This window comes from Pleurodeles waltl, chromosome 9, assembly GCF_031143425.1.
Source record: "Pleurodeles waltl isolate 20211129_DDA chromosome 9, aPleWal1.hap1.20221129, whole genome shotgun sequence".
Classification (NCBI taxonomy): Eukaryota; Metazoa; Chordata; class Amphibia; order Caudata; family Salamandridae; genus Pleurodeles; species Pleurodeles waltl.
The window spans coordinates 17,917,554-17,939,950 of NC_090448.1; the positions used below are offsets into that span (position 1 = coordinate 17,917,554).

Below are 22,397 nucleotides of genomic sequence, written 5' to 3' on the forward strand. Positions count from 1 at the left end.
GGACATAAAGGTTAGTTAAATATACCAATGAGGGATATGCCAATTTGACCATGATTAAAGGGGTAGCACAGGCACATTACCACTCGTTAGCAGGGTTAAAGCGCACAGAGTTCTAAAGCCAGCAAGAATATAGGGTCCAGCAAAAGGTAAAATAGACCCGGGTGACTGTGCAAAAAAGATGGATAACCTACAGGTCGGCTTTAAGCCCAGTGTAAAATGACAATAGGCCTTTTGCAACCAGATAGCTTGGGCTGTCCGGTAGACTTGATTCAGCAAGGCACATGGAGATGCACCCGTAGGTATGTAGGCTATTCATGTCCTTTCTGAATGTGAAGAAGTGTGAAATTTATTTTTGTGACATTTCTTCATGGGCATTTAAAATGCGAGTAGGCACCACATTTATCAATATTTATAATTCTCTGCTCCGTTCTATTGGTGATGCATTTTCCTCGGTTTATATGGACTCCTGCACATATCCATTCAGTGCAAATCAAGCATGTGGGCCTATTTCACTAAAGGTTTGACGTTATTTTCTTAGTTTCACATTTTTTTCAGATTTTCTTCATTTAACATTTATTGATTCCTGTGACCCCGTTAACATCAAAGATGGTATGACATTAATTCTCGTTGCATCATTAACTATACTCATTAGAGTTTACTCCCCAGAATGTTGACATTTTTTAACCCAGTCCTAGAGTTGTGTGAAACTGCATTTTTTTAAACAATTGAAAAATGCTATACAAAGTTAGGATTTCAATGTGGAATGTGGTTTATTGGTATCAGGGGTGTGTGGAGTGGATGGAATTAGGCATGTTGCGCTGCTCGTGCAGATTTGTAGTGCCCGGAACTCGTTCTACGCTGCAAAATAAGTGCGAATGGCATCATGTTGTGCGCCAGAGGGTGCTGCTTCGTGAGTTGATTTTGTTGTATTTGAATAGATTTTCTACTTAAGTGGCAGATTTCTCACTGAGAACAGTTGCGTCTGCCTGTGACCACTGGCGTTGGAGAAATCTCGCAGGGTGCCCTCCTAGTGACTGAAAATCTCACTAGGGACGTCAAATCTCACTCGTGCGTGCCAGCTTACCACTGGCAAGCTGTAGGAGAAAAAACTCTGCCAAATGGTGGTTGGCAGAATTCGGCCAGAACTCTGAGTTACAAGTGTAATGCAGACTGGCCAAAATGCCTTCAACTCCACCAGCTTAGCGGAATTTATTGCCCACTTCTAATTGGTATCCTGCCTGACTACTGTAAAGTACACATCTTGTCAAAAAACTCTTACAGAACATCAGCAGGAGACTGGGTCAGGCAGAACATGTCTGTCAGTAAGATGGTTTCTGTGTGAACCAATCTCATGTTGGTTTATCACTTAAGACACTTTTATGCAGGGTGTACACTCACTTAAAAAACACGATTTGAAATTGTGTAGCATGAAATTTGAGACATTTTGCACATTTCATGCAGCACAAAATTCTGTAATTTTTTTTATTTTGTTGTCATAATTGAAATTTCACCCAGGCGTGAATACAACCATCTCTTCTCTTCTCTACAACACCTACATTATATACCAGTAGCTCAATAATTGTGTTGTGCGTCACCTTGTGTGTCTGCCTTGACGTGTAGCTGAAAGGGTGAAGCTCTAGGCCTGTATATAAAACATGTGCACCCTGGATTCAAACCCAGGGATGGATCTCTGCATGGTACAGCAAGGCTGTGTCCGTCTTTGGCATTGCATTTTATATCCTGTAGTGTTTGTGAAAGGTCCAACATCCCAGGTGGGCATTAATTCACTCTTTCTGCCCCCTCCATTTCGGGGAGGGCTCCTACACAGTAGGTCACACCCACATGCACTCTTGCTCTCTCCTGACACAAGTTACCTGTGCATTGTGGGAATGGCCTTAGGCGAGAGCGGGTCACGTGGTGGCAAACAGTGAAAGTTTACAGCTATAAATGTTCCTTAAACAAATAAATAAATCCAGGATTTGTAAAGTGTGGCAAATCACCTGTGGGGGTCTCAAGGTGCTGAATTGTAGGCACAGGGAGATTAAGGGGGTCATTCTGACCCTGGCGGTCATGGACCGCCAGGGCCAACGACCGCGGAAGCACCGCCAACAGGCTGGCGGTGCTTCCTGGCCAATTCTGACAGCGGCGGTAAAGCCGCGGTCAGAAAAGGGAAACCGGTGGTTTCCCGCCGGTTTTCCCCTGGCTATAGGAATCCTCCATGGCGGCGCTGCAAGCAGCGCCGCCATGGGGATTCCAACCCCCTTCCCGCCATCCTGTTCCTGGCGGTTCTTACCGCCAGGAACAGGATGGCGGGAACGGGTGTCGTGGGGCCCCTGCACTGCCCATGCCACTGGCATGGGCAGTGCAGGGGCCCCCTCACAGGGCCCCATAATGAGCAGACACTGAAAATCGCGACGGGTGCCACTGCACCCGTTGCACCCCAGCAACTCCGCCGGCTCCATTCGGAGCCGGCTTCATCGTTGCTGGGTCTTTCCCGCTGGGCGGGCGGGCGGCCTTTTGGCGGTTGCCCGCCCGCCCAGCGGGAAAGTCAGAATGACCGCCGCGGTCATTTGACCGCGGTGCGGTCTTCTGCCGGGGGAACTTTGGCGGGTGGCCTCCGCCGCCCGCCGAAGTTGGAATGACCCCCTAAGTGATTTCCGGTGCGAAAATTACAGCTGTGCTGTCCAATATGTAGAATTAAGCAAGAAAGAAACACATATCACAGCAGAACTGGTAGGAGACTAAACCAGATGTGAAAAGGTTCTGCTAAAATCCACGGCTGGTGCAGAGGATCGGATTAGAGTAAAAATTAGTTTTTAATGTTGTGCTAATTGTTATTTGCTGTTAATTGGTGAGGCTCATTTAAACGTGATTGGAAATTACGTTCCATAATGATATGAAGTGCTTTGATACACTGACACACCAAAGTGGCAATTTATCTAGGATAGAATGTGTGATGCATGCTAACACACCCGATTCAGGCAAGGGACTCATAATTTTAAGGCCAAAAATGACTTTATTTTAGTTGTTTCCCACCTAAAGGTGTCTCTAGTTCAATACAAGTCAATAGGGCAAATAAATTACCCTGATCTATTTTTCAAAATCCCATCCAACCTTCCTTCCAAATGTTGGCATGGATGGAGATGTCCTAAGGATCTCCCTCAGAATGGGGAGAGCTGACATTATGGAGGGCGCTGCTGGATGTATGGAGCAAGATGATGGCCCAGCACGCAATACCTCCTTTGTTGGGCCTGGTCAGCCATCTTCCCGTTTCCCTTGAGGGCCTAGCGCTGCGAGGAGATCTTGCGGTGGGTGGAGGCGGCAGGGGCATGTCCTCTAGCCAACGCAATGAAAAGGTGCGCTGAAGTAGAACTCAAACACTTTGTCCCTACCCTTCCTCGCCGTGTCCGCTTTCTCTATCCGCCGTGAAGTCCTACAGCTGTTGGAAGGCGCTAACTCACTGGGATCATCAAGAGGTAAGCTTCTTCTTGGTGGTACATTGAAATAGGTCTGGGGATGCAGAACAAAACCGTGTCGGTTACATATCATTTGCAGACTGTAACATATTCCTCATCCTGTGCAAAGCAAACTAATTATTTTTCACCAGTCTAATAGAAGCAGGGGAAAGGGATCCAAACCTAACTGAGTTAGTCCCCAGAGCAGAATTTAATTAGGGCAAGGGCTGCCTTAGAATGAATATAAGTTGATGACAGGAGAGTGGTAGGGTAGGCAAAATAGCAGCCATAGTGGTGAATCCTATAGTCTATTTAAGACTTTATCAGGGATTCAAGCTTCCCTGCAGATACTCCTGTGGGCAGCATCATATCAGTGGGAGAACCATGAATCCCATGAGGGGTTGGCATCAAGGGTAGCTTTCATCGTTTAGGATTGCAGGAACCCCTTCACCATTGTAGTGATGGTTGAGCGTGGTTAAAGGGTCCCATTTAAGAAGTGTCTTTTCTTGGTTCGGACACTAAGGTCTAGTCTCTGATCTAGGTATGGCTAGTTAAATCATGAACGCCTTAACTGGGGTTTCATGGTTTTAGTGGGTAAAGGAATAAAAGTTGGGTTAGGACTCACCCCTCGCCATATATACGTCATGTTCCGAACTCCTGGCAGTGTTAATGCATGTGACTCCTTGAGGTGGGGCCACTGATGTGATAATTCTGGGTGCACCTTGCCAGTGCGGTGGGGGGGAGATACGTGGAGCAATGGGGGAGTGGTGTTGGTTGTGTCGTATACAGCATATTGTCAGTGTCTTCGCTACTGTTCTTATTGGCTTTTCTGTTAACTTGTCACTATTTAAGAAACGTGGGATGTGGGTCCCACGTGGGTCCCATGAACACTGTGTCACTGCCAACAACCCATACCTTGCTGATAAGCTCTAAATAGGGGGAAACCGGTTGGGTTGCCTGTGTTCATGTTCAGGAAGGACCTGGCTCCCACTGGAGCAAGGTTGAGACTGATTTCAATATGGCTGCATCCAAAATGACGTGTGCAAAATAACGATGGACTGGGATGTGCCCCGAGAAATTACCAGTGGCTGAGATTAATTTAAGCATTCCATCCATCACTTGTTCCTATACACTAGAGTATGGATTCATGGCCACTCGTTGGTAAAAACAGCAGAGGTTGGGCTGGATCTCAGCAAGCCCTAAAGTTTGGCAAAGGCAGCTGGTCTTCTGATGCACAGAGCTGGCATGGGACAACTCTGCCTAGGGCATGCTGTGTCAGCAGAACAAGACATCAACTAGGGGGCTTCAGCCTTCTGTGCTCATTATACTGCATGTTTAGGGTGCTACGCTGGTGTGTGGGGTCTTAGGTGAGTAGGTCCTGAGACGTAACTTTGCCGAGCATTCCAGAGAAATTGGATTCAGGATGAGATGTTTTGGCCATGAGAGTTTTCCATGTAGGGAGCCGGAAGGCGGTCATTGAAAAGGGAAAAGATTTGGCCAAAGGGGTTTACGCCTCCAGTTCTTGTTACTTTGTGCTGGGGAATTAACCATTTGGCTAACTACAGATGAAGGGACCTGTTAATTACAAAATGGCTAGGTTAGCTCTGTGTTTTCCCTGATGCAGTTTTAGACCTGCACATTCCCAAGACGTGTGGTGTGTGGTTTCTTATTTTGGGCTCTTAAGTAATCTGAATTCGCTTGAACACTAAAATGCCCAGGCTTCTGTGAGAACGTAGCCTCTTTCTAGCATGGTTACCCCCATTTTTGACCTGTTTGTCAGCGTATTGTCAGTGTGTTTTTACTGTATCACTGGGATCCTGCTAATCAGGACCCCACTGCTCATAGTCTGTGGCCTACATGTCAGTATGTTTTACTATTTTGTCAGTATGCTTGACTGTAGGAAAGTACCATCTTGCCTGGCATGTTACCCCCATATTTCACTGTATATATGTTGTTTTAGTTATATGTGTCACTGGGACCCTGCCAGGCAGGGCCCCAGTGCTCATAAGTGTGCCCTGTATGTGATCCCTGTGTGATGACTAACTGTCTCACTGAGGCTCTGCTAACCAGACCCTCAGTGGTTATGCTCTCTCTGCTTTCTAAATTGTCACTAACAGGCTAGTGACCAATTTCACCAATTCACATTGGCATACTGGAACACCCTTATAATTCCATAGTGTATGGTACTAAGGTACACAGGATATTGGAGTTCCAGGAGATCCCGATGGGCTGCAGCATTTCTTTTGCCACCCATAGGGAGCTCTGACAATTCTTACACAGGCCTGCCACTGCAGCCTGAGTGAAATAACGTCCACGTTATTTCACAGCCATTTACCACTGCACTTAAGTAAATTATAAGTCACCTATATGTCTAACCTTCACCTGGTGAAGGTTGGGTGCAAAGTTACTTAGTGTGTGGGCACCCTGGCACTAGCCAAGGTGCCCCCACATTGTTCAGGGCAAATTCCCCGGACTTTGTGAGTGCGGGGACACCATTACACGCGTGCACTATACATAGGTCACTACCTATGTATAGCATCACAATGGTAACTCCGAACATGGCCATGTAACATGTCTAAGATCATGGAATTGTCACCCCAATGCCATTCTGGCATTGGGGAGACAATTCCATGATCCCCCGAGTCTCTAGCACAGACCCGGGTACTGCCAAACTGCCTTTCCCGGGGTTTCACTGCAGCTGCTGCTGCTGCCAACCCCAAAGACAGGTTTCTGCCCTCCTGGGGTCCAGCCAGGCTTGGCCCAGGAAGGCAGAACAAAGGACTTCCTCAGAGAGAGGGTGTCACACCCACTCCCTTTGGAAAAAGGTGTCAGGGCTGGGGAGGAGTAGCCTCCCCCAGCCTCTGGAAATGCTTTGATGGGCACAGATGGTGCCCATCTCTGCATAAGCCAGTCTACACTGGTTCAGGGATCCCCCAGCCCTGCTCTAGTGCGAAACTGGACAAAGGAAAGGGGAGTGACCACTCCCCTGACATGCACCTCCCAGGGGAGGTGCCCAGAGCTCCTCCAGTGTGCCCCAGACCTCTGCCATCTTGGAAACAGAGGTGTTGCTGGCACACTCAACCGCTGACTGCTCAGGACGCCTGCAAAACAGCAACAAAGTAGCAAAGATGACTACTGCAACCTTGTATCGCTTCATCCTGCTAGCTTTCTCGACTGTTTCCTGGTGATGCATGCTCTGGGGGTAGCCTGCCTCCTTTCTGCACCAGGAGCTCTGAAGAAATCTCCTGTGGGTCGACGGAACCTCCCCCCTGCAACCGCAGGCAACAAAAGACTGCATCACCGGTCCTCTGGGTCCCCTCTCAGCCCAACGAGCGTGGTCCCTGGAACTCAGCAACTCTGTCCAAGTGACTCCCACAGTCCAGTGACTCTTCAATCCAAGTTTGGTGGAGGTAAGTCCTTGCCTCCCCACACTAGACTGCATTTCTGGGTACCGCGTGATTTGCAGCTGCTCCGGCTCCTGTGCACTCTTCCAGGATTTCCTTTGTGCACAGCCAAGCCTGGGTCCCCGACATTCTAACCTGCAGTGCACAACCTCCTGAGTTGTCCTCCGGCGTCGTGGGACTCCCTTTTGTGTCTTCGCGTGAGCTCCAGTTCACTCCTCTTCAAAGTGCCTGTTCCGGTACTTCGGCGGGTGCTGCCTGCTTCTGTGAGGGCTCCCTGACTTGCTGGGCGCCCCCTCTGTCTCCTCATCCAAGTGGCGACATCCTGATCTCTCCTGGGCCACAGCAGCATCCAAAAAACCCTAACCGCAACCCTGGGAGCTAGCAAGGCTTGTTTGCGGTCTTTCTGCGTGGGAACACCTCTGAAAGCTTCTACACGACGTGGGAGATCTATCCTCCAAAGGGTAAGTTTTTAGCCCTGTTCGTTCGTGCAGAATCCACAGCTTCTACCATCCAGTGGCAGCTTCTTTGCACCCTCAGCTGGCATTTCCTGGGCATCTGCCCACTCTCGACTTTGTCACGACTCTTGGACTTGGTCCCCTTGTTCCACAGGTACTCTCGTCCAGAAATCCACTTTGGTTGCATTGCTGGTGTTGGTCTTCCTTGCAGAATCCCCCTATCACGACTTCTGTGCTCTCTGGGGAATATAGGTGCATTTTACACCTACTTTTCAGGGTCTTGGGGTGGGCTATTTTTCTAACCCTCACTGTTTTCTTACAGTCCCAGCGACCCTCTACAAGCTCACATAGGTTTGGGGTCCATACGTTATTCGCATTCCACTTTTGGAGTATATGGTTTGTGTAGCCCCTATGCCTATGTGCTCCTATTGCAATACATTGTAACTTTACACTGCTTGCATTACTTCCTTTTGCTATTGCTGCGTATTTTTGGTATTGTGTACATATATCTTGTGTATATTTAGCATCCTCATACTGAGGGTACTCACTGAGATACTTTTGGCATATTATCATAAAAATAAAGTACCTTTATTTTTAGTATATCTGTGTATTGTGTTTTCTTATGATATTGTGCACATGACACCAGTGGTATAGTAGGAGCTTTGCATGTCTCCTAGTTCAGCCTAAGATGCTCTACTATAGCTACCTTCTATCAGTCTAAGCTGCTAGAAACACCTCTTCTACACTAATAAGGGATAACTGGACCTGGTACAGAGTGTAAGTACCTCTGGTACCCACTACAAGCCAGGCCAGCCTCCTACATTGACTGTGTCACTGGAGTCCTGCTAATCAGAACTTCAGTGCTTATGCTCTCTCTGGTTCCAAATTTGTATTTACATACTGATAACCCAGTATTCCACTCCAAACTGGTATACTGGACCCCTCTTATAAGTCCCTGGTATATGGTACCTAGGTACCCAGGGCATTGGCGTTCCAGGAGATCCTCATTGACTGCAGCATTTCTTTTGCCACCCATAGGGAGCTCTGACAAACACTTCTTCAGGACTGCCATTGCAGCCTGAGTGAAATAGTGCACACACTATTTCACAGCCATTTTTCACTGCACCAGGTCACTTATAAGTCACCTATATGTCTAACCTTCATACCCTGAAGGCTAGGTGCATAGTACCTGTGTGTGAGGGCACCCCTGCACTAGCAGAGGTGTCCCCATATCATCCAAGCCTATTTTTCCGGACTTGGTGAGTGCGGGGACGCCATTATAAGTGTGCACTACATATAGGTCAATTCATATATGTAGCTTCACAATGGTAACACTGAATATGGACATGTGAGGTGTCTAACAACTGGGAATTGTACCCCAAAACTGATTCCAGTATTGGTTGCATAATCCCATGCACTCTGGGGGCTCCACCATGCCCCCACAGTACTGCCATACCAGTCTTCTGAGCTTTTCACTGCAGCCCCAGCTGCTGCCACCTTACAGACAGGCTTCTGCCCTCCTGGGGCCTGAGCAGCTCGGTCCCAGGAAGGCAGAACAATGCATTTCCTTTGGGAGGGGGGTGTTACACCCTCTTCCTTTGGAAATAGGTGTTACAGGCTGGGGAGGAGTAGATCCCAGAGCCTCTGGAAATGCTTTGAAGGGCACAGATGGTGCCCTCCTTGCATAATCCAGTCTACACCAGTCCAGGGAACCCCAGTCCCTGCTCTGGCGTGAAACTGGACAAAGGAAAGGGGAGTGACCTCTCTCCTGTCCACCACCACCCCAGGGGTGGTGCCAGGAGCTCCTCCAGAGTGTCCCTGGGTTCTGCCATCTTGTTTTCAGGATGGTCAGGGAATTCTGGGAGCATCTGAGTGGCCAGTGCCAGCAGGTGACATCAGAGACCCCTCCCGATAGGCACTTACCTGGTTAGGTGACTAATCCCCTTCTCAGGGCTATTTAGGGTCTCTTCTCTGGGTTTTTCCTCAGATTCAGATTGCAAGACTCCAGCAGGACTCCTCTGCATCCTTTGTTTCACCTTCTACTGTCGGATCAACCGCAGAACTGCCCCAGGAACTCTTCACTTTGCAACAAATTATCCAAGACGGCTACTGCAACTCTGTATCTGCAGCTCCTGCCAGCAAATGCAACTGCAACAGTTTCCAGGTCGTGCACGCTCTGAGGACTGCCTGTCTTCCTCCTGCATCAGAAGAACTGAAGGACTCTCCCATGGAGTGACAGAGCCACTCCCATGCTTCAGCAGGCGCCTCTCTGCAGCGATGACCGGTACTCTGGGTCCCCTCTCCTGACGACGAGCGTGGATCCTGGAACACAGGTGTTGGACCAAAGTGACCCTGAAGGTCCAAAGGTCCAACTGTCTAAATTTGTTGGAGGTAAGAGCTTGCCTCCGCGTGCCAGACAGTACTCCTGTGCACCATGTGTTTGCAGCTCCTAGGGCTTCTGTGCGCTTCTCCAAGAAATCCTTCATGCATAGCCTAGCCGAGGTCCCCAGCACCCTATCCTGCTATGCTCAGCTCCCTGAGTTGTTCTCCATGGCTCTCCAAAGTGCTGAGAGGCTCCTTTGTCTCCTCAGTTTCAGTTGAGACCCCCAGGTCCCTCCTGGGCCCGAGCAGCAACTTTTCCCACCAAACGCGTCTCTTGTATGAGCCAAGGCTTGTTGGCGGAATCCAGCGACGAAAACCAGCCTGCATTCATCTACTTGACGTGGGACATCTCTTGCACCAAGCAGGAACCTGCAGATGTCTTCTTTGGTGCATCTCTGACTTTTTCTTCCAACTGGAAGTTTCACTTTTGCACCTTCATCTGAGTTAGCAGGGGCTCCTGTCCTCCCTGGACTCTTCAGCAGTTCTTGGACTTGGTCTCCTCTCTCTGCAGGTCTTCAGGTCCAGGAATCCATCATTGCAGTCTTGCTTGGTTTTTGTACTATTCTTTATCACAACTTTTAGTGTGCTCTGAAGAAACTTTCTGTACTTTACTCCTTTCCTGGGCTGGGGTATTTTACCTACCTTTGGTGTTTTCTAACACTCCCTGCACCCCTTTACACACTAGACTTGTGTTGGTGGGAAACCAACATTCGCATTCCACTATTTTACTATATGGTTTGTGTTCCCCTAGGGCCATTGTAACCTATGGTGTTTTTCACTATTTGCACTATTTTATAACTGTTTACTTACTTGATTTTGGTTACTAGTGTATATTTTGTGTATAATACTTACCTCCTAAGGGTTTATAGTCTCTAAGATATATTTGGCATTTTGTCACTAATATAAAGTAACTTTATTTTTGTAGGACGGAGGATTGTCTTTCATGCGTGAGAGTACTGTGTGACTACAGTGGTATTGCAAGAGCTTTGCATGTCTCCTAGTTCAGCCTTGGCTGCTCTGCCTACAGCTACCTCTAGGCAGCCTGGCTTCCAACACTGACTTCATTTCACTAATAAGGGATAACTGGGCCTGATATAAGGTGTGAGTACCTGTGGTACCCACGACAAACCAGGCCAGCCTCCTACAGCTTTTGAAGACCCTTAGCCTTAGGTACACTACTCAGGTTTTAATGAGGTGGGGAAAGCTTTTTTCCTCCCTGATGTAGTGCATCTTTCCCTGGTAGGTAATGACAGGTTTTTGGAATGTGCTGTTATCATTCTCCTTTCAAGTGACGGTGCGGCTCTGTGAGAAACTACCATCAGGTGGGTGAACCATGATGGACTGTGGTAGGGTGATTTCATGGTTGGTGGGGACACTTCAGGTCTCCTTGCCATTTCACAGGAAATAAGGCACAGGGAAGACCAGTTTCACATGGACGTCAAAGAGGACTGTTTCGGTAATCTGCAATTTTGTGGAGGGTTGCTGTAGGAGGCTGGCCTGGTTTGTCGTGGGTACCACAGGTACTTACACCTTATACCAGTTCCAGTTATCCCTTATTAGTGAAAGGCCAAACTCCATTCGTATTATTCAGAAAACGTGTACCACATACCAAAATCTATCCTCCATGGCTTAAAAAACATCTTGCTTTTAATTTGGATGAGGAAGTTATAAAAAGGAACGCAATAGAGAAAGATAGATATCTTCAACATAAAAGAAAAGAGGTTTATGATATTCGCAAGTCAGTGAAAGATTGTACTGTGCATTCTGGTGATAGTGTTAAAGTTAAACTACCTGAAAAACGTAAATCTGGTATGTCACAATTCAGCAGAATTTATAAAGTTGTAAAAGTGTTCAAGAGGGCTGTAAAACTTGATGATGGACGTATCTGGAATCTAAACAGAATTGTTGTACTGTAGTTTTTCTTGGGGAGGGGGATGGTGTAGTATTGTATATTGTATATTGTGTTTGTACTTTGTATTGTGTGTTTTTCCTCTTTGTAATGGGTTGTTAAATATGGTATCTTCCATCTTCCAAGGTAGACTTGGGCACTTGGATTCTTCCACAGCCGGAATGTTTTGATTCTGTGCTGGACAGTTGGGGATTTGAGATTCCTTAGGAGAGAGTTGGAGTTCCTTGAACAGCGCAGCACGTCATAGGTTTCACATGTCCCAATCTCGTCGCCAAGTGAAGTAAGGGGTATCCAGAAGAAGAGAGATCCACACAAGTAGAGATATGTTTCTTTAGATTTATTCCAGGAATTCTTCTTAAGTAAAAAGGAACTCCAACTCTCTCCTAAGGCATCTCAAATTCCCAACTGTCCTGCACAGAATCCAAACATTCCGGCTGTGGAAGAATCCAAGTGCCCAAGGTAGAGATGGACGATACCATATTTAACAACCCATTACAAAGAGGAAAAACACACAATACAAAGTACAAACACAATATACAATATACAATACTACAGTCAGTGTCTAGAAGCCAGGCTCGCTAGGGGTAGCTGTAGCAGAGCAGCTAAGGCTGAACTAGGAGACATTCAAAGCTCCTGCAATACCACTGTACTCACACAGTACTTACACACAAGAAATGCAATACTCGGTGTTACAAAAATAAAGGTACTTTATTATAGTGACACAAAGCAAAAAATACTTTGGAGACTATACTCCCTTTATTTGGGATTTGGGATTGTAATTTACTCCCCTTTCCTTTGTCCAGTTTTGTGCCAGAGCAGGAACTGGGGGTCCCTGAACCGGTGTAGACTGGATTATGCAAGGAGGGCACCATCTGTGCCCTTCAAAGCATTTCCAGAGGCCTAGGGAGGCGACCCCTCCCAAGCCTGTGACACCTGCTTCCAAAAGAAGAGGGTGTAACACCCCTCCCCCAAAGGAAATTCTTTATTCTTCCTTCCTGGACTTGAGCTCCTCAAGCAACAGGAGGGCAGAAACCTGTCTGGGAGGTGGCAGCAGCTGGGGATGCCTGGAAAATCTCAGAAGGCTGGAATGGCAATAATGGGGGGTCCTCTAAGGAGTCCCCGGAGTGCATGGAATCATACAAGCATCGCTTGAAAAAGCACTGGGGTATGGTTCCAACATGTTTGATACCAAATATGCCCTTGTGCAGAGTTACCATTATGTAGCTGGACATAGGTAGTGACCCATGTCCACTACACGCATAAAATGGCGTCCCCACACTCACAAAGTTCGGGAAAATGGTCCTGCAGGTTGTGCGGCACCTCTGCTAGTGCAGGGGTGCCCTCACACACAGGTACTCTGCACCCTGGCCTCAGGGCTGGAGGACCTGCTATAGGAGTGTCTTTTGAGTGACCTGATGCATTGTAAATGGCAGTGAAAGGGTGCATGCACATTTTGACGCAGGCTGCAATGGCAGTCCTGCAGAAGCCTTTGCATGGGCTCCCTATGGGTGGCAAAAGAAATGCTGCAGCTCACAGGGATCCCCTGGAACCCTGATTCCCTGGGTACCTAGGTACCATGCACTAGGGACTTATAAGGGGGCACCAGTCTGCCAATTGTTGGTGAAATACTGGATTACCAGTATCCTACAACCATAATCATACAAAGTTAATGAGAGACTCTAAGACTGGTGGTCTCCACAGGGTGGGCTAATGAGACCCTCTAAGACTAGTGGTCTCCAAAGGATGGGTTAATGAGTCTCTAAGTCTGGTGGTCTCCATACAGTGGGCTAATGTGAACCTCAAAGACTGTTGGTCTCCACAGGGTGGGCTAATGGGAGCCTCTAAGACTGGTGGTCTCCAGAACATGGGTTAATGAGAGTCTCTAAGATTAGTGGTCTCCAAAGGATGGGTTAATGAGCTGCTCTATGACTGGTGGTCTCCAAAGCATGGGTTAGTAAGAACTCCTCCCTCAAGTTTTAGCCAACCCCGTGGGAAGAGCTGGTAAGGTCCGGGCCCTGTCCCCGTGCCCTCAGAATCAAGCTGATGTACATGGGTTTTAGGCCTCCTCAACAGTGCTTTATTTGTAAAATAGAAAGTGCCGGTGCTCAGACACCCGCGGCTGGCACTATAAAATGTTAGAGTGCAAAGAGGGAGGGTGCACAGTTCCGAGTCCACCTTGGGCCTCTTTAATTCACTGGCAGACACTCCTTGCCTCCTTGTCTCACTTTTTACGGTCTCTGCTTTCTCTCTTGAGGATGTGTTTTTTTGTATTTCTTTTCCTCCCCATATATTCGCTTTTATTTTATTTTTTCTCTCTGATGTCCTCGGGAAATGTCAGATGTAGAGAAATCAGTGCTGGTCCCCAAAATTAAGTGGCAGTGCCCTCCACCTACAACCACCAGCTCAAATTAAGCACTAGTCCTCAAAGCGTTCCACGCTGTGGATGGGGCACACCCGCTGCCCCTATCTCTGTGTTTAGCTGTACCTTGGACGCACAACCCCATGGGACTGCTGACTGCACCCCTCCGAACCCGACCAGTTGGGGGCGTTGTCAATGTTCTTTTAAGGGGGAGGGTCCATAGTGTCTCTGTCTGGCACAGTATCAGTTTTAGGGTCGGTAGCGCGCGGTCTCATGCAGGCCCAAGCCTGGAAGGGAGACAGAGGGCCGGCTGCCCTGCACTCTGACCCGTGATCTTTGGCACATCCTATCCCGGGCAAGGCACAAGTGTGCTTGCACGCAGTGCTGTGCGCCCTCGGGGTGCAAAACACTCACAAGCGTTTCACTATAATAATGAAGTCAGGGGTAAGGGGTGTCCCCTCGTTTGCCGACCTTTCTTTTGCCATCTGGGCTGCCCATCTCATGTCTCGTTATCCCATTAATGAAACAGAGTTTAAAAACAGATTAGAATGAATGTCCCAGTTATGGCTGTGCCCGGTGCCCAGCAGAGGCACCCGGGGATGGAGATGAGGAGGGGCGCGCGCAGCTGTGGTACCCAGCGTACCGCTGCCATGGCAACCGCCGAGGTTAAGAGTCAGAGCTCTTCTAATGACCGTCCGGGGCTTCAGCGGTGATTAAGATGCGGCGGATAATTGCAGCGATGAGCTTTCTAAGTAAATAATCCTCCCCTCTCCTCCCTCATCCCGCCCCTCCCCACCGGGCCAGCGCCTCGTGGGCCGGCGCCCCGATCTGGGCGCCCCAGCCTCTCAGACTTCACAGGCGGCCTGGCAGCTCGGAGGGGTTTCATTTAGCCCGAACAAAGCGCCGAGGCGATGAAACGTCTGACTGGGGGGAAAGGGCGCTTTGATGCGAGCCACTCTGATGTAGGGGCCCGCTGCGCGGGAAAGCAAGCGAGGCCTGCGCGCCAATGGCGCCCTTGGGAAGTTTCTCTGGGTGGGGAGCAGGCGATTCCGGGGATTACAGTCAGTGCAGCTTTTATTAAAGGGCAGAGGGATGTGCCTGCAGCACAACGGAGAGGGATCCGCACAGGTCGGTGCATTTGCAAGGCCAGTAGAGCCGGACCGAGGCATTGGCCATCCTGTGGACACCCCCATGTATGGACAGGCAGCGTATGCTTTGATTACATGTAGGCAGAGGGCCAGATTTATGGTGGCCTCGCGCCGTTTCAACGCCACATTAGCGTCATTTTTTTACGCTAATGTGGCGTTGCAAGGAGAAAAATTCTGCACCATATTTACAAAGCATTGCGCCACTTTGTAACTCCTTACGCCACATTATGCCTGCGCCAGGCATAATGCATGCAAGGGGGTGTTACGGCGCTGGGCGGGCATATTATTGGCATGTTTTTAACGCCTGCTAAGTGTAGGCATTAACCAGAGGCTCCCATTGATTATAATGGGCCTCTAGGTGCTTTGCACTACGCGCAGCGCCACTTTTTATAAATCTGCCCCATTGAACTTTAGGCACACGCAAGAGCAATTGCCCTTAGAGAATTAGGGTGTGTGCAGCTTGCACCTTCTTTCCAGTTTGCACCTGCCACCAGTCCTTAATTTGTAAATAAAAACGTGCCGGTGCGCAAAGCCCTCCTCTTAAACACGCGGCTGCTGCAATTAAATGTGCGAACACGGAATACTGAGGCAGCGTAATCCTCATAATCCTGAAGCCATCTCGGGCCTCTTCAATATATTTAAAGCCACTCCCTGCCCCTTCAGCTCACTCTTGCAGCTTTCTGCTTTCTTCCATTGTGACGGTTTTTCATTTTTCTCTTCCTCCATCTTTCCCATATGTGTCTTTTGCTCGCACAAAATGCTTGAGGCAGAAGAATAAGCGCCGGCCCTCAAAAATAAGTGCCGGTGCTCTGGAAACAAGCACAAATTAAGCACTGCCCGCCACCCACATAGTACACGTGTGAATCACCTCTATTCTTTCACTGTACATACATCTGGTTCTGATCTGATGGTGGTGCCCAGCTGCCCCAGCGTGCGGTGACGAGCATGGGAGCAGCGGCAGAGCACTGTAAACAGTCACCCCTGGCTGCTGAATGCACCCTGGCACAGAGGGACACGCAGGAGCATTGCATGGCAGCGTGTCGCACCGCTGCATGCCAGCCTGGAAGATCCTCGTCGCCACTGACACGAGGCCCGGCATGGCAGGAGTTCCAAGTTCAGGAGCGCTGCCTAGGACCACCTCCTGTGCACTGGCCCAGACTCCTATGAGGACCCGTTGGAGCCAGCATCAGAACCACTTTCTGGTCTAACTTACAGTCTGAGATAGACCAGGCCAGATACCAGATCCCACACCCTGGGGTTATCATAAGCTTATGGCACAAAGGAAGTCAGGCAACGCCCTGAGTGCTCCATGCATCAGCCAGAGATACAGGCTGCAAACACGGCACTGTGTGCATGATGTGCTAAGCGTAGGTAGAGCTATATGGTAATTACTGCAGTGTATATCACATGCTTAGTGTAGGTAGGGTCATATATTATAATCACTGCACTAGGTGTGGGTATTAAACAGGTTTCATTTCCAAGCCCTCTGTGACTTACCTGAGGTCCTGCTCAAGCGCCTTGAAGCTCCCCTGTAGCTCCTACTTGCTCTTCTCCTGGTCACTACCTCTCTCGCTCTTCCACTCTCTCTCTTTCTCGCTCCTCCTCAGGAGGGGTCCAGCCCTGATTTGGGCCTCTGCTTGCTAAATCTTGTTTTCTACCCCTTTTTTTCATTTTCCTCGTCTCTTATCAGTGCCTTTTTGCCCTTTGTACCTTGTTTTCTGCCTCTGTTGCTCTTGTTTTTTTCCTGCTTATTATTAGTGCCTTTTTGCTTGATCTATGCCCTTTTCTGCCTATATTCTCCAGGTGTGGGCAGAACTTGTGGAGTTTAATTCTGCAGAATTTTGTGCAGCTCCATAAAAACGCTGCAAGATTCTGCGGAGTTCGGCCTATGGCGGAATTTCAGCACACTGCGTTGCTCGCACAGATCTTTAGCCTCGTGAGCTTGTTCCACGCTGTAAAATCAGCACGAGCAGCACCACAAAGCATGCTAGAGGGCACTACTTCCTTCTGCCGCTTGAGTAGATTTTCTATTTCAGCTGCATCTTTTCAACTCAAATGGTAGCAACCTGCCGACCTGCCGCAACCGCTGGCATTGAGAAATAGCACTAGGATTAATTAGTTCCAGCGCTAGATTTTCTCATTCACACTCTCCAATTTAAGATTGGCGAGCCATGTGCAAGTAAAAGTCTGCCATGCAGCGGTTGGTGGAGTTTTTCCAGAACTCTGCGCTTCAGGCAGAACGCAGAGTGGGCAAAAGTCCGCGAACTCCGCTGGCAGAGTTGAGTTTACCGCTCACCCCTAATAGTTTTCCATTTGTACCCTTTTTTGTGCCTCTTGTGTGTCTTTGTCTGTGTGCCATCACCTGTCTGCCCTTCTCTTGTCCACCTTTCCTTAGCAATTTAAGGTGGTCATTATGAAAACGGCGGGAATCCCCACCGTGTTCATGCTGGCGGTCTGAACACAGACCGCCAGCCTGTTGAAGACCCCGCCGGCCGTATTACCAACATTCTGCTGGGCCTGGACATTGCCGATGGCTCCACATGGAGCCGTCTTCAATGCCGCAGTGTGGCGGTTGCAGCAGCACCCGTCGGGCATATCACTGCCCGTAAACGGGGTAGTGACCTGCGCAACAGGGCTGTGCATGGGGGCCCCAGAGTACTCCTTCCACCAGCCTTATGCCTGGTGGGGGAACCCGCCAGGGGAAAGACTGGAGGAACACGGGTTCTTCATCCGGCCTGTCGGATAAAGTAATCTGCCATCGTTAGGCTGCCTGGAGGGTGGTAGCCTGGCGGTGGAGGAGGGCCGCCTGTGGCGGTCCCCCAGTGTTCGTAATATGGCAGTCCAGACCGCCATGCCGGTGGCGGTAATTTACGCCACCGCCGGCATGGCAGTGTGGACCGCCATGTTCATAATGACCTCCTAAGTCCTAACAACTGACATCTACTGTTGGCAACAGGTCACAAGTTCGAATTTAGGCACGGCCTCAACCTATTGTCTTAGAAGCGTCTGTAAAATAAGAACAACCTACTATTTCCAGCGCTTAGAAATGGCAGGTGTTGCATGGAAAGCTGCATTAAAAAATGTCAGGTGTTGCATGGAAAGCTTCATTAATACAAAATGCTAGTTTTTCTTTGACAGCTGCAAACCTACCTTCATTTCCAATGTTCTCATCATAGTCTCTTCGCTGTCCTCATGTTTGTTCCGCCGCCAGCAGGCAAGAGCGCTTTAACACTGCTGCAAATCAGAGCCACTGGAATACAAAACCTCAAAGCAAATGAGATTGGTGTGGGACAACAAATACATAGATGCATTATGTCTTCGTTTAAATGCAGCCTCGTGCCTGACCTTCCCAGCATGCAGCGGGAAAGTATGCAGGTAATGGGAGGACGCCCGCAGCTTTTCTATTTTGTGAGCAATTTGAGGCGCACATTTGTATCTTGAGTCACAAATCAGCCTGTTTCAGCGAGAGCTGGGGAAGAAGTGCATGTGTGAAATGGAACTTCCAGCTGAGAGCAGAAATGAAGCCGCTTAAAGACAGCGGCTGCTCATTGTCTGTTCCCAGTCATGGGCCTTCAGTGCCTGTGATTGGTTCCTCCCCTGATCTTGCCATCTCTCTGCTTCCTGGTCCTCCCTGGTGCATCTGAAGAGAAGAGTGAAACACAAGCTGTAAATAACATAAAAAGATTCTCCTACACTCTTGGACTTATGCCATACCTGGCCTGGTGGGTCCCGCATTGGGGTCTCAGCCTTGCCACGTTTCCCATGTCCATGTTTTTTTTTTTACATTTTGGGACTTGCAGTCTTGCTTGTTGCATTATAAAACAGGACCACAAACCTCACAATTCAAAGAAAAAAAACCTGAACTGGAGCAGTGCATCACACATGGACCTGGGAAACTTGCCAGCTATGTTGCCTTCTTATTGGCTAAACACAGCCCGATTTCATTGGCCAGATAATCCAGCTGGTAAAATTGCAGGGCAGATTGGGTAGGATCTGTGGGCAGAACTGAAGGTTAGACCCTGCATGAATCCCTCATGCCACACGCAGGAAGCATATATGACTCCCCTCCTCCAGCCTTCACTGCTCAGAGCAGGTGGGAAATGGGAGCCGTAATCTTCACAGAATTAGGAATCACATGGATGTTGTGACCTGTAAAAGCCATGTCCACAAGGCTGTACCCAGGACCACTGGAAATATGCGAATATTCGGCTGCAGCATTTTCTGCATAAATATGGACTTGCTACATTTGCCACATAATCCATCATCTGCCTCATAATAGCAGCTGTTAACAAAAAAATTGTTTCTAGCTCAAATAGATTAAAAGTTATTAAAGTTGCAGCAACCTGTGTTGCCGCGCAGTGGAAGACCTATGCAAAGGTTGACTGATTGCCTTCTGTGGCTTATTTTTGTATTTGGATGTTAAGCTGGTTCTAATGAGGTGATTTTAACTGAGTAAAATGACAAAATTGTGAAGTAATGCTATCACAAAATGTGCCGCAAATCGTTGCATAATTAACATTTTCTTGCGGCATAATTTAGTCAACACTGTCATATAATTTGGTCCTCCCGTCCAGTGGCCCTCGTTTTACAGCTTTCTGTGGGTATTAATTAGGGGAGTGTGAAATTTTTATAATTTATTTTTGTATAACAGATAATTTAAGAAAGATTACGTGTAGTTAGGCAAAACTGGAGTGCGGTGCTGTATTTTAGCACAGAAAGCATCCTCTTATTTACTTTCAACACAAGGATTCCTATTGCGCTTGAAAAAACAGCGCAAAAATACAAAAACACCGCAAACGACAGCCGTTCTTCCTCTGTTTTTGCGCCGTTCCTATTCAATAGTGGTACATTTTTACTGCAAACAGTGTATTCGTGCTACATTTTGACCACGAATCTCACCTAACTGTGTGATGTGGAGTAATATCTTAATTATGGGAATTTCACTTATCAAGAAAAATGCAACGTTATCAAAATGACACTGGTTATGACAGGACAATGCACATTTCTAATATTGCATTGTACTGGCGGGTACTTCCTCAATGTTCCTGTGTTGCAGGTATGAATTCTGCACCCTGGTAGTGCCATACAATTTATAATCAATACCTGAGTGCAAATAACTGGACCTGGTATAAGGTGTAAGTACCCAAGGTACCCACTACACACCAGGCCAGCCTCCTACACTTGTGAATATTGTAACCACTGTGTCTCACACCGTTGATTGATTGATACAACACGCTAGTTACACACCAGACACAATGTGCAAGAATTTGACAGCTCACTGCATCACCCCACTCTTATACAACACAACAATATTCAAAACATACCCATCCTTGCACTGTACAACAATCATATAACGCAACACACCTCTCTTCAAAAAGCAAACGAAAAGAAATCAACAATCATGAGACAACTACCTCAAAAATCACAAATCAAAGAAAATTCCCAGATCATAAAAGAAGCTTTGTCTCCACCATATATCACATACAGGTATGACAGCAACCATCAATCCATCATTGGTTACCTCAAAACCATACCTAGCATCACCGGTTACTCACAAACCACAAGCCACACAGGTGGGTATTTCACACAATCCAAGTGTCACATAGCCGGGCAAGTTACAACCCATAGAGTCTGCATCAACATATCATCCAGCCCAAAGTACTGAAGAGAATCTTGGGGCATCTTTCAGCCATGGCAGACTGGGGCATCTCTCGACCCCAGAAAGATCAAGGCATATTTCACCCAACATAAAGCCAGGGCAAATTTTAAACTAAAAGCAGACATCTTTTAACCTAGGATCTGGGCATCTTTCAACCCTTGAAAGACAACAACACGTTTTAAGCTGCGTAAGCGCAGAGCATGCCATTTTCAATTCATGTAAGACCAGGGCATCCTTCAACCTCAGTTAGGGCGTCTTTCATCCCATGTAAGACCACAACAGATTTCAACATAAGACCAGGGTATCTTTCAACCCATATAAGACCTGGGCATCTTTGAACCTAAGACCATGACAACTCAACCAGTTGGGTTTGATAGGACATTCTCATGAAACGTGGCACAACCAACGTCTTTTGCACCAGAGTTTTCCTGCCTGGGGGTAGTCTCTTGCAGGGCTTCTGGGGGCACTTATTGTGCTTGCAATCTACCTGCCCATGTCTGCCATCTGCTAGGAGTGAGTCTGGGGGTTGGCAGAACACACTCACTGGCTCTGAGGGTGAGTGAGCTTTGGGGCTTGGGGTGCAGTGATTACACGCCCAGTAGACCACCAACACTGATCTCAGGGACCTCTTCCCACCATCTTCCAGACTCTGGGCTCTGCTAAGAGGGTCAGCTATCCCTTTCAGTCCCTAAACTTTTAGAGTAGCCACAAGTCGTTCACCCTCTCTTAGTGGTAGGCTGAACTTATCAGCCACTCACTTAGCAAAGCAGACAGCAACGAAGGCAAGCGCTAGTGCTGGTCAACCCCCAGGGTCTTCTGCGATGCAAGAAAATTGAAAGTATTTGGGTTTTGCCCAGAACACAAACACTTAGAATATAGCTAAAATTATTTTTTGAAGTGGAAATTCAATTATTCATTAGTCTTCTGGCAATCAGTGCAAAAAGAGTGGGTTGTAGTGCTATAATAATCGTACCTCCTTAATGGACTAGTTATAGGGTCTTGTACGGGGGACATTGTAGCATTGACTTAGTAGTCTACAAAATGAAATCCACCAAGTAGGATTTGTAGAAAAAAATCAATCCAATGGTATTTATTTGAAGCAAAGTTCATAGTAGATCCAATGGTCCATGTACTTTAACATAAAAAAACAGCCGACACATCCATCCTTTCACTCCTCCATCCATTCACACTTTCACTCATCCATCCATCCTACCATCCACCCATCATCCCTTTCACTCATACTCCCTCTATCAATTTCACTCTTCCATTCTTACATTCACCCTTTCATTCATTCATCCATGCATCTATCCAACCACCATTTCATCCATCCATCCATCCACCTATCCTACCTTTCACTCACTCACCCTCCCAAGTTAATTATGAGCCTTTGTCGATCTGCAGACAGAAGAGGCCCATCAAGAACCCCCCCAGTAGCTGCTAAAGCAGGGAGAAGAGTGTGTGTGTGTCTGTGTGGGTGGGGGAGGGTTGACGATGCCCCTGATGCAGAAGCTTAACTGCACACTTACCCCTTAGTCCACTAGAGGAATTGTTGTCTTCGCCTGGTTCCTTCCTTCTCTTGGGCCTCTATGCAGCCATGGAGTCGAGATAAGGCACACTCTGTCATGC

The 22,397-nt window shown here is 48.0% G+C and overlaps 1 protein-coding gene across 1 annotated transcript in view; it reads left to right on the forward strand.

Annotated features, from left to right (window-relative positions):
* CPNE9 (copine family member 9) overlaps positions 1-22,397 on the forward strand; it is a 1,043,154-nt gene that overhangs the window by 77,678 nt on the left and 943,079 nt on the right. The window lies entirely within an intron of this gene.